Source organism: Ornithorhynchus anatinus, chromosome X5 (genome assembly GCF_004115215.2).
Source record: "Ornithorhynchus anatinus isolate Pmale09 chromosome X5, mOrnAna1.pri.v4, whole genome shotgun sequence".
NCBI classification, from domain to species: domain Eukaryota; kingdom Metazoa; phylum Chordata; class Mammalia; order Monotremata; family Ornithorhynchidae; genus Ornithorhynchus; species Ornithorhynchus anatinus.
This window is the reverse complement of record NC_041753.1, coordinates 37691178-37708671: the sequence shown is the minus strand read 5'-3', so window position 1 is coordinate 37708671 and position 17494 is coordinate 37691178. Positions and strand designations below refer to the sequence as shown.

At 41.4% G+C, this 17494-nt stretch overlaps 1 protein-coding gene across 2 annotated transcripts in view; it reads left to right on the top strand.

Moving 5' to 3' along the window:
- LINGO2 (leucine rich repeat and Ig domain containing 2) overlaps positions 1 to 17494 on the top strand; it is a 900663-nt gene that overhangs the window by 684527 nt on the left and 198642 nt on the right. The gene's annotated exons all lie outside the window — the stretch shown is intronic.

Below are 17494 nucleotides of genomic sequence, written 5' to 3'. Positions count from 1 at the left end.
TCCTTAGAACTTTTTGCCCCTTCCTGTGTCAGTTTGCCACGGGGGAGATGCTAGAAGAAAGCAAGCAGGCAGAGATTCAAGGATGGGGGAGCAGTGATTCCTAAGCAATTTCTATTTGCTCCTAACACACCTTTATCCCCCCATGTCTGGGTCTGCATGACCTGTAGAGCTGGGCACTCAGCATCATGTAGCTTTGGACCAAATAGATACCACAACTTGATATCCAATTACCATCTTAGAGTATGTAAAATTATGGTAGTAAAAAATTTTTAAATCATCGATTTTTATTCATAATTTTTGTAAAAATCATTCTCAGCAGTTGGTAATGCTGGTTGGAGGTTATTTTAGAGGCTATTATCCTGGCCTCCTATACCTGAGCCATTCAAGACAGAGAGCTGATTACACATCTTTAAAATCTTAAAGAAATTTTGTAACTGACCTGTAGCACCCTTCCAAAGTTTAATGTCTTCTGTTTAACCTAAATCTCTGGCTGCAATTTGAGATCCTTTCTTCTTATGTCCTGGGCAGAGCTTTAGAGAACTAGTCAGTAGCAATAAATATGTTTTTCTTAACCTTGAAGAAAATGATTAAGTCCCCTCCTTAACTTCAACCTGGGTAAATGTTCCATCTTCACAATCAACCACTGGACAAATCTTAAAGCTGCAAACAGCATACATTTGAATCATTTTGAAGCTCTACATCTTTTTTAATGCCCCTAGCAAAATCTGCTTTGTTAGCCAACTGATGATAGGTCTATCTGTATTACCATTTTTTAGGATAACTCTCCTCGGTCAGACTGAGAAGCATTAGGATTAAGTTGTTCCAGTAGGATTTTGGGGGTAAGAGTGCATGTTGGTCAGTGCCTCTTGATTGGCTTGAATTTTTCTGATTGACAGGGGCTGCCCGATAGTGCTGACAACTTCTGCTAGTGAGGGCTTTTATATAAAGTTAATACGTGACTTTTTTGCTCAACGTCCGGCTCAGGCAAACTAGAAAACCAAAAAGCTTGGTTAATCCAAAAACACCTCTCTTGGTTCAGGTTATAGGTTTTCTGGCTTGAGCATACAATGATGCACCTGAGCTGTGCGGGCAGAGGATTTGGGTCTCAAGTGTGCCAGCCTACACCAAAAGAGCTATGTGACAAACACTGTAACCTCTTGTCCAGTTAAACAATAAGGGTATGAATTGCCCAAGGTACTTTGTATTGGGTTATGGATGTGCCTGGGCGCCTATATCTGACTACTCTCCAACCAGTTGAAGGGGTGGTTTACAACCTGCTAATGAACCACGTCCTCTGATTGGTTACTGCAAACATGATCTGATAGGTTGGAACGGCTGCCACTCACACAGAACTTTTCTCTCCCATTGTTACTTATCATGTCAGTGGCAGGAAGAAGTGGTGTCCTGGCTCCTCGGGATGGGGAGTGGGAGGTCACAAGGTGGCACTCCATAATAATGGTGGTATTTGTTAAGCGCTTACTATGTGCAAAGCACTATTCTAAGCGCTGGGGGGATACAAGGTGATCAGGTTGTCCCACGTGGGGCTCCACACGGTCTTAATCCCCATTTTACAGATGAGGGAACTGAGGCACAGAGAAGTGAAGTGACTTGCCCAAAGTCACACAGCTGACAAGTGGCAGAGCAGGATTAGAACCCATGACCTCTGACGCCCAAGCCCGGGCTCTTTCCACTGAGCCATGCTGCTTCTCCTCTGAGGGGAGATTGTGTGTCTGCAACCACCGCCTGGGGCATTCCTCGCCATAACCGCCCCCCTCCAGAAGACAGAGAGGAGGCTAGGAGTGGTGAGGAACACCAAGCTGCTGTGGGAGAGGTAGAAGTGAGACTCACTGGAATGTCCCACCTCACTTTTCCCCAGGTCTAGAAACGCTTGTTCTCTATCCCAATAATGGTACCTGTTAAGCATTTACTATGTGCCAAGCACTGTCCTAAGTACTGAGATAGATACGATACAATCAGATATAAGCAATACAAACATACAAGCAATATAGTACAAGCAGCATAGCCTAGCGGAAAGAGCCTGGGCCTGCAAGTCAGAGGACCTGGGTTCTAATCCTGGTTCTGCCACTTGTCTGCTTTGTGACCTTGGACAAGTCACTTAACTTATGTGGGCCTCAATTACCTCATCTGTAAAATAGGGATTGAGATGGTGAGCCTCATAGGTCAGAGGCTGTCCAACATGATTTTCTCTTATTAATAATAATAATAATGTTGGTATTTGTTAAGAGCTTACTATGTACCAAGCACTGTTCTTAGCGTTGGGTTAGATACCAGGTAATCAGGTTGTCCCACGTGGTGCTCATAGTCTTCATCCCCATTTTACGGATGAGGTCACTGAGGCACAGTGAAGTGACTTGCCCAAGGGCACACAGCTGACAAGTGGCAGAGTTGGGATTCGAACCCATGACCTCTGACTCCCAAGCCCGTGCTCTTTCCACTAAGCCATGCTGCTTCTCTATTTACCCCAGCACTTAGTACAGCATTGGCACACAGTAAGTGCTTAACAAATACCATTTAAAATAAATCAGGTGGTTCACAGTCCCTTTCCCACTTGGATCTCAATCTAAGATGGGGGGAGAACAAGTATTTTATCTCCATTTTACAGATGAGGTAACTGGGGCACAGAGAAATTAAATGACTTGACCAAGATTACATAGCAGACAAATAACAGAGCCAGGATTAGAACCCAGAATCTCTGATTCCCAGGCTTGTCCTCTTTCCACTAGGCCACAGTGCTTCCCATATGAGACAGAGACTGCGTTTGATCTGATTCTATTGTAGCTACCCCCGTGCTTAGCACAGTGCCTGGCACATAGTAAATGCTTAATGGGTATCACAGTTATTATTGCATTGTGACATACTTGGAGCCAAAAATTTATCCATCTTTTGCCACGAGGTTCTTAGGAGCCCTTTCACCTGACTAGCTGAGCATCAGTTGCCAATAACACAGTGATTGGCATGCAGCTAACCAACCAGGAACAGGGATTTCTCTCTTCCCATTGCAATTGTGTGAGTGGATATGGGAGCTGAAAAGCCTCTGACCTTCTTTGCTCAAGCTATGGCATTTAGCAGGGCAGAACGACCCCAGTGCTGTTCACCATACAATATAATAGAGTTGGTAGACATATCCCTTGCCCAGAATGAACTTACAGTCTAGAGGGGGAGACAACACTAATATAAATAAATAAATTATGGATATGTACATAAGTGCTGTGGTGCTTTTGTACTCTAACCTCTCCCCTCACCCCCAAGCCCTGCTGTTTGCTTCTTTGGCTTCTCCATTGAGGATCCTGAAGTTTAGTGCAGGAAGGGAGGGATGGATAAAGGGTACAAATCCAAGTACAAGGGTGACACATAAGGGAGTGGGAGAAGAGGAAATGAAGGCCTAGTCAGGGAAAACCTCTTGGAGGAGATGTGCCTTCGTTAGGGCTTTGAAGGTGGGAGGTAGGACATGGACAAGAGGTTGCTACTAGATAGATGAGATAGAGGTATTATGAGTTGGTTGGCATTAGAGGAGAGAAGTGTTAAGTAGAGATGTCCTGAAGGCAGGAGGAAATGTGAAACTGCACAGAAAGAAAGAGATAAGGATCTTGCTTGTCCTGCTTGCCCCTAGTTCCCTAACAGCATGCACTGTTAATACCACTTCTTTTCAACCCTAACAGCCAAATACCTTTTCTTCAAACATTACATTACAACTAGTCATATCAATAGAGCTAAAGGGATTTAGCAGAGCAAAAATCCCTAAACGGATGTGATGTCCATTTTAAAAATGCAAAATAGATGTGACCTAAACTTGTCTCTCTTTCTAGCTTTAAATTTGATTACTGGGGAATTAGATATCTATTTTCATATGGTAAAAATGTTTTAAAAAACCAGAAGGTAAGTATTCTTAACATGTGCCTGAAAATGGGCACAAATTTCATATTATATGAAAATATGTCACCAAATTTAAAAACAATAATAATAATGATAATTGTGGCATTAAACTCTGACTATGTACCAAGCATTGTACTAAGCTCTGGGGTACGATACAAAATAATTAGGTCAGACACAATGACTGTCTTACATGGGACTCACAGTATGAGAGGTAGAACAGGTGTCTTATCCTCATTTTAACCAAGAGGAAATTGAGGCAAAGAGAAGTGTCTAAGGTCACATAGCAGTCAAGTGGCAGAATCCAGGTCCCCTGACAACTGACCTGTGATCTTCCAGTAAGCCACATTACTTCTCTAAATCTGCAGCAGTTAGATTTTTATACCTCAGCAGTTTATTACTCTGCTTACTTTTTGGATTACATAGTTAAATTAGCCCTTCCAAATGGGTTGTTTGCACAGTGGTTAGGATGGTGATTTTCATTATTACTGCATTTTTTAGTGTTTACTTTATCTCTAGTCTTAGACTAAGGGCTGGGGTAAATACAAAGTAATCAGGTTAGATACACACTCTGTCCCACATGGGGCTTACTGTCTAAGAAGTTGGGAAGAAAGGAATTTACTCCCCATTTTACAGATGAGGAAAATGACACCCAGAGTAATTAAGTGACTTGCCCAAGGTCAAAAAATAGGCAAGTGAAGTGGGCAGGTCAGAAAGATCTGAGTTCTAATCCCAGATCCACCACTTGTCTGCTGTGGGAATTTGGGCTTGTCACTTAATTTCTTTGTGCCTCAGTTACCTCATCTGTAGAATGGGGATTAAGACTGTGAGCCCCATGTGGGACAGGGATTGTGTCCAACCTGATAAACTTGTATCTACCCCAACATTTAGTACAGTGCCTGGCACACATTAAGTGCATTAAAAAAAGGTGGCAGAGCCAGGATTAGAACCCAGGTTCTCTGACTCACACTCCGGTCCTCTTTCCATTAGGTCACACTGCTTCTCTAGTTGTCTCCAAATATTCAACAATGAATGATACCGAATTTTAAAAAAAAAACCCACCAGGAGAGAACTCTTTCTGACAGAGCAATGGAGTGTCTGTTAATGAAAGTCCATACCCTACAGATCAACATTTGAGTTTTTCAGAAAAAAAAATGGTGGATGAGACTTTAGATTGATTAGTAAAGATATGCAGAAAGTTACCAAAGAGAGACTTCAGAATTGCAGTGTTTTATGGAAATAGATTTATTGCTGTACAACTCAAATATTTCAATTAGTATGATCTGGCATTGTTCCACAAGAATGATAAAGATTTTGCTCCATTACCTTTGATGAGAGAGTCCTAGTGGTAATTTGTATAGAATGAGAATTTGGTGCAGTATGCTTATCAAAGTTAAATTTACCAGTATACCTCCAACAAATTGATCTTCCCCTATCATAATGAGATTGGTATTTTAAACATTGTACTTTGACTAGTTTAGCAGTTGAAGGGTAAAGCATCAAATATTTTTGCCACCTGAAGTACTGTTTTGGCTATGTTCTGAAAAATATACATTTCCAAAATTATGCATAGTTACAGATATACACAGATGAATTACTACAGTATATATTCAAGCAACTCAATCAATTACATTTTATAACAGGACCCTTAGGTTGATGATACCTATCCCTAGAATGTGTTTCATTCTCAGAAGATGATCAGAGTGGAAATATAAATTTGTCTATTTCTTTTGCATAAAGCTAATAAAATAAACCTGAGTATGCTGAGGAAAACAGTAAATAGGTACAAATAAAAATATGCCACCCCACCCAAAAGAAATATTTTTAATTATAGACTCATTTTGTTGCTGTTGTTTATAGAATACTGTTCCAAATTTTATTTGCAGATCAGTGCCTACAAATAATTGATAGTTAACCTAAAATAATGAAAGGAATGATGAACACCAGAAAACAAGATAAATCCAAGATAAACTGAATGCACCAATTTATCCAGCTATCCTAATCATCAATTCAAAGTTGGGCTGTGGGGGGAGATAAACTATAGGAGATTGCCAAGTAGAACTGATGAATGCCATTACCCCATCTTGTATTGGAATTGCAAGATGGGTTGCTCTCCTTGAGCAAAGACTTCACAAATATTGGGACACCAAGAGGCAGGTGCAAAAACAGAGATAAGCCCTATATGGGACCAAAGCAGAAACACCAGAAGCAAGTATCTTTTTGTGTACACTGTTAGTTAATTGAGTGACTGAAAGGAGAAGCTTTGGAGAGTCCCAAAATGCTCAGCAACAGCAGTTACAGGAAACATAATATTCTAATCCTTGTATGAGAAAATAACAGGCTGTATGAGATATAGAATCAAATCTTCCACATAGTCCAAAACCACATATGTGAATTGTTGTCCCCTGTAGCCTGTCTCTGCTATCCTGGGGATCCTAACCACAGACATCAATCCTACTTAACCTCTTAATAACCTTTCCACTTGCTTGTCTCAGAATCACAACAGCAAGAAACTGTCTCAATGGCCTATAGCTACCCTTCCTGGGTTCCCTAATGTGGACCTTGGTTTAGAGGATGGAACTTCAGAACTTTAGGCAGGGTTACTTGGGGGGCTGAACCTTATCTTCCTTTCTCCCCTAATCTCTGCTCATGCAGCTGGACAGATCCTAAAATGCTCCTGATCCTGTGGCCATGGCTTGGGACTTATTGAGAGCAGAGCTGACTGGGATTCATATCTTGATCTAATTTCACCTTGAAGTAGTCCTGTCCCCCTTGCAGATGTATTCCCTAATCAAAGGCAAACATCCCTGCCCTCCAGTTCTGCTGAGGAAGTGATTACTTCTTAATTTAAGCCTCCAGTAGCATGGTTTCCAGTTCTCCATGGAAAAAGGAACTTGGTTGGCCAAGGGTTCCACTCCAACAATTCTCTATCCCAACTCTTCACATTCCCTGGGCCAAAATGCTCAATTTATCCATAGGAAGGGTTGACTTAAGAGCATCTGACTTGTGTGAAATCACTACTTAGGTTATTTTCCTATGCTCTGGTTCCTCAAGCATTTGGCCTTATTGGTTTTCAACTCCTTCCTTCTTCCCACATTCTGTTGGTCCAGTTAGGGTATATTCATCCTGTGAAAAGTTAGATCAAAGACCTCATAATCATATTGCTATGCATATTTGGCAAAGAGGTCAGAGCTGTCCCTTAATATATACTGCTCCATACGTGTTTGGCAAGGAAATGCTATTGAAATGTCCCTGCTTTTTTAGTGCCAAACAACTTGGCTGCTCAGAGGCTGCATCTGCTTTGGAAACGAGTTGGGGATATATTCTTCCTCTGTTCAGTGAAGTCTCTTCTTGCTACTAGTGTGCCACTTTCCAATTCTAGATTCTTATTCCCAAGAGATCCAATGTGAAAGAGAGTGTCATTTACACATCAGTCTTTTCAGCCACATTTCAAACATGAATAGGATCTCACTGACACTGGCAATATCTTCCCTCAAAATAACACATATGTGTCTTAGTTCCTACTGGACTAAGGAAAAATGTGGGAGTTAGATTAATACAGAGCTGGGTAGAGTGAAGACCAAGATGCTCATAGCACTATTCCTGTGGAATTTTTCTTCAATGGTTCCAACTTGTGTTCGCTGCAATTGTGTTCAGGTTTTTAATTTGCCAAGTAAGAATATTATTTTTACTAAAGAATTTTTTTTCTCTGGCTGTTTCCACATGTAGTTTAGAGAAGGACACCAATTGCTAAGTATCAATCTTTTGGGAGATATGTATTAAAATTATATACTTCATTATTAATGATGCCCTTGGCAGTGTCAGATTTGCCAAGACATGTCCCACTGAGGAACAGATTTATTTTTATTTTGCTACCATAGATTCCAAATGACCACAGCTGATGTCAAAAAGGTGAATACTTGTCAACATAATTGGGAATTACTTCAATTCCCATAAATATCTTATGGTAGATAAATCATGAATAATAGAGTCGTTTAACATGTATGAATTTCAACATGTCTGGTCACAAGTCTTTGAATTTCAATAACTAAAATAACAACACTGAAAAATCCAACAACTAATGCTGGTCACTGTCTCAGGCAAGCTACTTCAACATAAAAAAAACACTGACTCATGGAAAGACCAGCCTGAAACAGCAGATAGATACTGCCTGAGAAAGCTTTTTGACGTGGCTCAGTGGAAAGAGAACGGGCTTTGGAGTCATAGGTCATGGGTTCGAATCCCGGCTCTGCCACTTGTCAGCTGTGTGACTGTGGGCAAGTCACTTAACTTATCTGTGCCTCAGTTACCTCATCTGTAAAATGGGGATTAAGACTGTGAGCCCCACGTGGGACAACCTGATTCCCCTGTGTCTACCCCAGCACTTAGAACAGTGCTCTGCACATAGTAAGCGCTTAACAAATACCAACATTATTATTATTATTATTATTATTAACTAGGAAATGGAGGATAGTCCAGCCATTTGTTCAAGTTTGAACTGTATGTCCTTTGTTTAGACTCACCCTAGAATTTTGAATTGCACCCTTTAGTCACCTCTCCCTTAGCCCCACAGCACTTATGTCTTCTTGCCTTATGCTGTCATCTCCAACCCATAGTGACTCCATGGACACATCTCTTCCAGAACACCCCATCTCCATCTGCAATCACTCTGGTAGTGTATCCACTGAGTTTTCTTGGTAAAAATATGGAAGTGGTTTGCCACTGTCTTCTTCCACGCAGTAAACTTGAGTATCTGCCCTCAACTCATTCCCATGCCACTGCTGCCCAGAACAAGTGAGTTTTGACTTGTAGCAGGTTGCCTTCCACCCACTAGTCACAGCCCAAGCTAGGAATGGAATGGAATGGATATGCTTCTGCTTCCCTCCCGTAGCTGAGACTGGTAAAGTACTGGAAACTCTCCAGGTGCGATTCTGGGACGTGGAGCACTTATGTTCATATTCCTAATTTATATTAATGTCTGTCTTTCCCTCTAGACTGTAAGCTTATTTGGGCAGGGAATATGTCTACCAACTCTGTTATATTATACTCTCCCAAGTGTTTAGTACAGTGCTTTGCATACAGTAAGCGCTCAATAAATGCAGTTGATTCATTAGTTTGAACCACAGTCAAGCTTTTGATGCTCAAATATTCCAAGTTCTATTTTCTGGTGATTTAAAATTGGATGTTTCATTTTTGATGATTTCATTTGATAGGTGATTTGGTTGTAGTGCTTGTTTCTCATTTTGGAAGTTGTGGTCCTATGGTAAATGGCAGTAATTTTCCAAGAAGACTGTGCACGTGTAGAATCAAGTAAGTTTGTTTCTACATGTAAACTTCTCACCCATGTGTTGAGAATTCCATATTATATTAATTCCATGTTTTTGAGCATAAAATAAGGTCACTGTGCATTCTTTTAGGACTTGCGTTGAACACATGGTTCCTTGCTAGAGGACATATTTTTGTCTGCCTTAGGAAACAAGCCAAAGTTTAGGTCTAGCAAGCTGGGTGACTATCTTAGAGTCAGTTTAAAGATACACTACATTAAATCATGTCTAAGATACATAATTAATGGGTGCAATGTACTGTAGTAATTGCTTGGGAAAATAGAAACAGATAAGATTCCCTACCCACAAAGACCCATACTCTAATGAAGGAGACATACATAAAAATATTCATAAATAGATTTATCAGACTATTGGAATGTACAAATTCTAGTAGGTCTAGTAGTTGTTGAAACCATACTAGGTGAAGTTCCATACATTCTGCATAGTAGGTGGAATAATTCACTCTTACCCAAGAGGCTAAGCCTTGCGTTCTTGAGCTAACTCTCTTCCCTTTTTGTTATTTGTAGTTCTTTACACTCCCTGACTTTAGACAGTAAGTCCTTGTGGGTAGGGAATATGTCTTCCAACTCTTGTGTTGTACTCTCCCAAGCACTTAGTAGAGTGCTCTGCATAGTGTAAATGCTCAACGAATACCACTGATTGATTGTGAATATCGGAGAACTCCTCTCCCAGTTTTCCTTTCTTAAATCTCCAGGGGATCAGACCCTTTTATTACTACTTATCATATTACAATAGTAGTACTGCAGTGCACCCATTGGGTGTAACACATTTTACTAAACACTTGGGAAAGTACCACAGAAACATGTCACATCCCCAGTTCACAAGTGTGGGGAGTACTTTCCCAAGTGCTTAGTATAGTGCTCTGCACATAGTGAGCTCTCAATAAATACCATTGATTGATTGATGAAGATATTACATGGAAAGATCAGGGGGGCACAGGATATATTTAATCAATCAATCCATGTTATTTATTGAGCACTCACTGTGTACAGAGCACTGTATTACTAAGTGCTTGGGAGAGTAAAATACAAAGAGTTGGTAGACATGTTCCGTGCCCTGTTTCCTGCCCACAAGGGACTTACAGATTAGAAGGTGAGATACACATAAATTATGTAATTAAATAAATTATGGGTATGTACATAAGTGCTTTGGGGCTGAGGGTGGGGTGAATATCTAGTGTCTTAATAGAGGGATCCATTCATATCGCTGGTGTCATTTTATCCTACAAGGTCCAGGTCCTTGATGGTGAACTATTAAGTGGACTAAAGGTGGGTTAAATCAAACCATTTCTAATATACAGGATAACTAAGGAATTAAGTATTCTGCTGACTTGTGACTACACTGAGTTTAGAGTAAAATGCTGAAGTAGGAAAAAGGTTCCACAGGCACTGTTTTACACTATCCAAAATACTGGTCTGACCTTATTTCTTGGTTTTCTGTCAAACCCATCAAGCTGTAATAAAAGCAGGTGTTTTATAACCTGCCATCCTGCTGCTAAAGACAGTTGAAAAGTAGAGTTCTCTTAAATATAGTCATTTTCTAAAGAACATCTCTTCTGACAGCAGTCAAGAATTAATGATACAGCAGAATGTATTTCAAATGCATTTTGAGTAGCTACCTTTCAAGTAATTATTTCTTTTATCTCCATGTATATACATTTTTAATATTTTAAAAATTATGGGAGGCATGCATTTCAAAATCCATATCCCTCAAAAGAAACTTATTTCTGGAGTAGACTACCATGACTGCATAGCAGCATTTGTGTTTACCAGCAACTCATGATGAATCTGAGTTTTTTGGCTTGGTATTTCAGCTAAAATAATATTGAAAAGTGTCAGAAGTAGTTCACTGTAAACTTGAATCCAACTACTGTGTTTAAGCAGTAAAGAAACAACTCTAGACAAAAACAGTGGAGTTGAAAGGTCACACCAATTTATGGTGTTTTATAGTAATAAGGTTATTACTAAAGTTCACACCAATTTATGGTGTTTTATAGTAATAAGGTTATTACTATAACTATTTGTGATCCCTAATCACAAATGTTGATAGCATATATTCAATCAGCAAATATCAGATACAATTCACGCAGAAGCATTTATTCCTTATAATGATTACAAACACAAGTTCCAGCCTACTTTTGGGTATTTATGACCTAAGACTATAATTTAAAGTCACTAATAATAATTGTAGTATTTGTTAAGCAGTTACTATATGCCAGGCACTGTACTAAGCACTGGGGTGGATACAAGCAACTCAGGTTGGACACAGTCCCTGTCACATGTGGGGCTCACAGTCTCAAACCTCATTTTATAGATGAGGTAACTGAGGCCCAGAGAAGTGACTTACCCAAGGTCACAGAGCAGATAAATGGTGGAGCCAGAATTAGAACCCATGACTTCTGACTCCCAGACCCGTGCTCTATCCACTATGCCATGCTTCTTATCTCACATAGACCTCCTCTTGGCCCTCTGTTCTCCATATACACTCACTCCCTTGGTGAACTCATTCGCTCTCACGGCTTTAACTATCATCTCTATGCAGATGACACACAGATCTACATCTCTGCCCCGTCCTCTCCCCATCCCTTCAGGCTCATATCTCCTCCTGCCTCCAGGACGTCTCTACCTGGATGTCTGCCCGCCACCTAAAATTCAACATGTCCAAAACTGAGCTCCTCATCTTCCCTCTCAAGCCCTGTCCTCTTCCTGACTTCCCTATCACAGTGGATGGCACAACCATCCTTCCCGTCTCTCAAGCCCGCAACCTCGGTGTCATCTTTGACTCGGCACGCTCATTCACCCCACACATCCAATCCATCACCAAAACCTGCCGGTCTCACCTTTATAATATCGCCAAAATCCGCCCTTTCCTCTCCACCCAAACGGCTATCTTACTGGTCCAGGCTCTCATAATATCCCGGCTGGATTATTGTGTCAGCCTTCTCTCTCATCTCCCTTCCTCCTGTCTCTCCCTGCTCCAATCTATTCTTCATTCCACTGCCTGGCTCATCTTCCTGCAGAAACGCTCTGGGCATGTCACTCCCCTTCTTAAAAACCTCCAGTGGTTGCCTATAAACCTGCGCACGAAACAAAAACTTCTCACTCTAGGCTTCAAGGCTCTCCATCACCTTGCCCCCTCCTACCTCTCCTCCCTTCTCTCTTTCTACTGCCCACCCCGCACGCTCTGCTCCTCTGCCGCCCACCTCCTCACCGTCCCTCGGTCTCGCCTATCCCGCCGTCGACCCCTGGGCCACGTCCTCCCACTGTCCTGGAATGCCCTCCCTCCTCACCTCTGCCAAACTAATTCTCTTCCCCTCTTCAAAACCCTCTCTTAGAGCTCATCTCCTCCAAGAGTCCTTCCCAGACTGAGCTTCCCCTTTTCCCTCTGCTCCCTCTGCTCCCCCTCTACCCCCCCTTCACCTCTCCGCAGCTAAACCCTCTTTTCCCCCCTTTCCCTCTGCTCCTCCCCCTCTCCCTCCCCCCCCCCCGCACTGTGCTTGTCCGCTCATTTGTATATATTTTTTATTACCCTATTTATTTTGTTAATGAGATGTACGTCACCTTGATTCTATTTATTTGCTATTGTTTTAATGAGATGTTCATCCCCTTGATTCTATTTATTGCTATTGTTTTTGTCTCTCTCCCCCGATTAGACTGTAAGCCCATCAGAGGGCAGGGACTGTCTCTATCTGTTACCAATTTGTACATTCCAAGCGCTTAGTACAGTGCTCTGCACATAGTAAGCGTTCAATAAATTCTATTGAATGAATGCATGAATGAAGTCCCTAAGAAAAGTTTCGGTTCAATTAATTCCAGCTTATATTTTTTGAATATCATAAACTTTATTATATTTAGCTGTCCTTACAGTGAAGCCCTATTGATTGATGCAGATGTGGCACACAATACCCATGCCTGATCTATACTCGCTATGCTATGCTAAGGTGATTGTCCCATTCAAAACCCGTTTCTGTTGTCAAAACTGCTTTTTGGTCTCCTGATCTTAAAACCTTTCTCTAAGGGCAACCACATGTACCTTCCAAAGTTATTTTGTGTCTCAAAGCTATGATGTAAAGGGCAACGTAGAAGGGAGAGGGAGTAGATGAAATGAGAGTTTAGTCATGGAAGGCCTCTTGGAGGAGATAGGATTTTAATGAGAATTTGAATGTGGAAAGAGTGATAGTCTGTCGTGTATAAAGCGGGAGGGAGTTCCAGGCCAGAGACAGATTGTGGGAAAGGTATTAGCAGTGAGATAGATGAGCTTGAGGTACAGTGAGTAGGTCGATGTTAGAGGAATGACGTGATAGTGGTGGGTTGTAGTAGGAAATCAGCAAGGTAAGATAAGAGGGGGCAAAGTGATTGAATGCTTTAAAGTGAATGGTAAGGAGTTTCAGTTTATTGTGGAGGTAGATGGGCAATCACTGGAAGTTCTTGAGGAGTGAGGAGATATGGAGCGAATGGTTTTATAGAAAAATGATCCGGGCAGCAGGGTGATGTATGGACTGGAGTGGGGAGAGACAGAATGCAGGGAGGTCAGTAAGGAGGCTGATGCAGTAATCAAGGCGGCATAGAATAAGTGCTTGGATTCACGTGGTAGCAGTTTGGATGGAGAGGAACAGGCAGATGTTGTGAAGGCTGAACTAACAGAATTTGGTGACATTGGTTGAAACTTGATTGGCGGGGGTTAAGGAGAGAACTGGATGAGAGGAAGTGGAGGCATTGGGTGTAGACAACACTTTCAAGGAGTTTGGAGAGAAATGGTAGGAAGGAGATGGGGTGTTAACTGGAGGGAGCCGGGGGAGGGGGGGTCAAGGGAGGGTTGTTTTTTTTAAGATAGGGGATACAGGAACATGTTTGAAAGCAGTTGGGGAAAAAACCACTGGAGAGTGAGCAGTTGAAGTTGGCTGTCAGGAAGGAAAGAAGGGAGGGGGCAAGTCCTTTGATAAGGTCAGAGGCACCTTCATTTACTTCTCTCTTTCCTCCTCTTCTTCCCAGAAATAAAGAAATACATTTACATCCCCCAATTTAGAAATACATTATGACATATCAAGTATGCTATATTGAGCCCTGGGGACTGCACTTGACAATTAATGAGATTGGGTATATACTATGAATTTTTTTTTTAAATTCATGTTAGGCACCTGTTGCTAACCAATTTACATTAAAAATTGCTAATTAAAACTTAGTAGGGAAGAGAAAGTGTCCGATTTAGAAACTCTCTCTATCCAGCTGGGCTATTAAATGAAATTTGAAAATCCATAATGAAAAATCGAATGATACTTCCACTCCCAATTACTCTCTCTGCTACCTGGAGGGTGTCTGCAGCCTGAATGCTCATCTGAAATCAAAGGGCTTGAGCATAATCTGATCCAGGGACATGGCCCTTTTGTAAAAATCACCCAACAATACTTCTATTTCAGTTATGATGGACTAGAGGTAGGTCTGACTTAAAAAAAGCAGAGATGAAGAGGTAGACATTCTGGTGTTCTACTCCCAGCTGGGCCTTTGATTTCCTGCGTGGTCCAGGGTAAATGTATGCACCTCACTGGACTAATATTGCAGAAAGTAAGGGAATTTCAAGGCAACTAAACTAAAGGCAAGAGTAATGTATCCAGATATACTGCTGGTTTTCAATCCTGCTACCCAAAAGACAGGGCCCGTTACAGTCAGTTTCCTCATCTTCTTATCTTTCTCTTTACTTAACAATAATAATTGTGACATTTGTTAAGGACTTACTATGTTCTAAGCGCTGGGGTGGATACAGTCAAATCGGGTTGGAAACAGCCCCTGTCCCACATAGTCATCACAATCTTAATCCCCAGTGTACAGTTGAAGTAACCGAGGCACAGATGAGTGACTTGCCCAAGGTCACACAGCTGGGTTTAGAACCCAGGCCCAAGGTCTGTCCACTATGCCATGCTGCTTCAACTTCCCCTGCTTTACTTCTTCCTCTGGTTTGTCCCTTTCACTCTCTGCTCTAATTCCCCCCATCTATTTCACACCTCTTTACAAGCGTGGCCTCTGGGCACTGCCAACCCTCCCCCACCCCCCATATGTATAGGCTTACATATATCTAACACAAACTACAGAGAAAAAAATATTTAGCAAGGGCTGATGACTGAGTCTGGTGGAAAGAGCATGGTTAGATTCTAGTGGGGTAGGATTAGTTATATCTTTTTAATGAATATACAGGTATGTCTTTTCTAACAGATATGTATTTACTGAAAATGCATTCTGAAAAGGAAAGATTAAGACTATCTTACTTTTTTTCTCTTTCTCCTGTCTCCTTCACCCTTGGATACCTGCCCCAACCTCATTTTCCTGCCTCTTTACTTTCGAGTTGCTTCTTTTGCAGTGGCCCAGCTGCTGAGCAGTGAAGCCCAGTTGCTGAGCTGCATGACTCCTCTTTTCAAGGTTCCAGTCAGGGCTAAGAGAAAGTCTTCCAACTTTGCTGAACTAGCATCTGGTTCCATCAAAGGAATTAGCAGGTATCCATGCCTGCTTCCCTTGGCCCAGGCTGTCCATGTCAGAAGTTTTGCTACTGGGCATACACTCCAATTCCTAGTCACACTCTGCCCAAAGAAGCTATTATCTTGCAGACTACCCTTTGAAATTACCCTCTTAAAAGGAAATAATTTTTTTTACAGGTTTTTTTTTCCAGAGTTCATTTTTCTCTTTTCACTTAAGGGTCACTGTAGAAATTCTCTTACATTTAAGGGATAAACCATTTTCTCAAAAGTTGGCTGGCTTTTATTTGCTATTCCTATGCTTTTTCTACAAATTACTCACCCCTGGAGTTTAGCTGAAATTTTTGCTGATCAAATTGCAGGAGAATCACTGCATCTTCTATAATTTTTTAGGTACATGTTCCAGTGTCTTGGTGAATTTAGTCCTTCTGAAAGAGTGCTAATAGAAGCAGTCATGTACTTTTTAAATGTAAACTTGGTTTTGGGAATTTGTGGTGTTCGTTAAACATTTTACTATACGCCAGGCACTGTGCTAAATTCTGGGGTAGATATAATCAGATCAGACAGAATCCTGTCCCATAAGGGGTCCAGAGTTTAAGGGGTAGAAAAAAGTGGTATTTAATCCCTATTTTACAGTTGAGCTGAGGCACAGAAAAGTCAAGTGACTTGCCCAAGGTCACAAAGAAAGCAAGTGGCAGAGCTGAGATTAGGACCCAGATCTCCTGATTCCCAGTCATATGTTTAAGTAGGACATATATGATGGTTCTCATTTCAAACTCAAGGTTATTGTCAGCCTCATACTTTTCTTTTGATGATAACATTTATTTGGTGCTTACAATATGCAAAGTTCCTGTCCCCTAGGGGCACTCAGAATTTCAAAGCATGAGGAGGACGGACTCCCAAGAAGAGAAAAAGCAGAGCCAATTCAAGGAAGAAAGCATTTGAACAAAGAATAACAAAAGCAGTACAGAAACAGCATGGCTTAATGGAAAAAGCATGGGCCTGGGATTCAGAAGACTTGGGTTCGAGTTTCAGATCTGCCACTTTTCTGCTGTGTGACCTTGGGCAAGGCTTCTCTGTTAACATCAATGTGCCTCAGTTTCCTCATCTGTATAATGAGGATTAAATCCTATTCTCTCCTACTTAAACTGTGAGCTCCATGTGGGACAAGGACTGTGTCCAACCTGCTTATCTTGTATCTACCTCAGCGTTTAGTACAGTGCTTGGGCAAGTCACTTCACTTCTCTGTGCCTCAGTTACCTCATCTGTAAAATGGAGATTAAGACTGTGAGCCCAGTGTGGGACAACCTGATTACCTTGTATCTACCCCAGCGCTTAGAACAGTGCTTGGCACATAGTAAGTGCTTAACAAGTACCATTATTATTATTATTATTATTACCAGGGGTTTATTATTGCAGTAGTAATACAGATCTGTATGGGAGAGGACAGACAGAGTCTATTGCTGTAAAACCAAGTTCCACCTCACCTCCGTAAAGGTGAAAAAAGCAATCTGTTATAGTTCAGGGCAGGCGGGGCATTTCTTTTCCAGCCCTTTGGTGGTCGTGACATGAGAGCAAATCAGCTATGAGCTCTCTACTCTGATGTTGTTCCAATAGTTCTGCTTCCCCGCTTCGGACAGGACCAATGGATGAGTCTCCGCTCTTGTTATTCTGCTTATCTAGTTGATAGTGATGATTTGTATCTTCCTGCTTTGTCTCCTCTTCACTAATGGAAGGCTTAGGCAGAGGGGCTTATACAAGGTTAAGCTACAGCACATAAATCAAGGTTACGTTA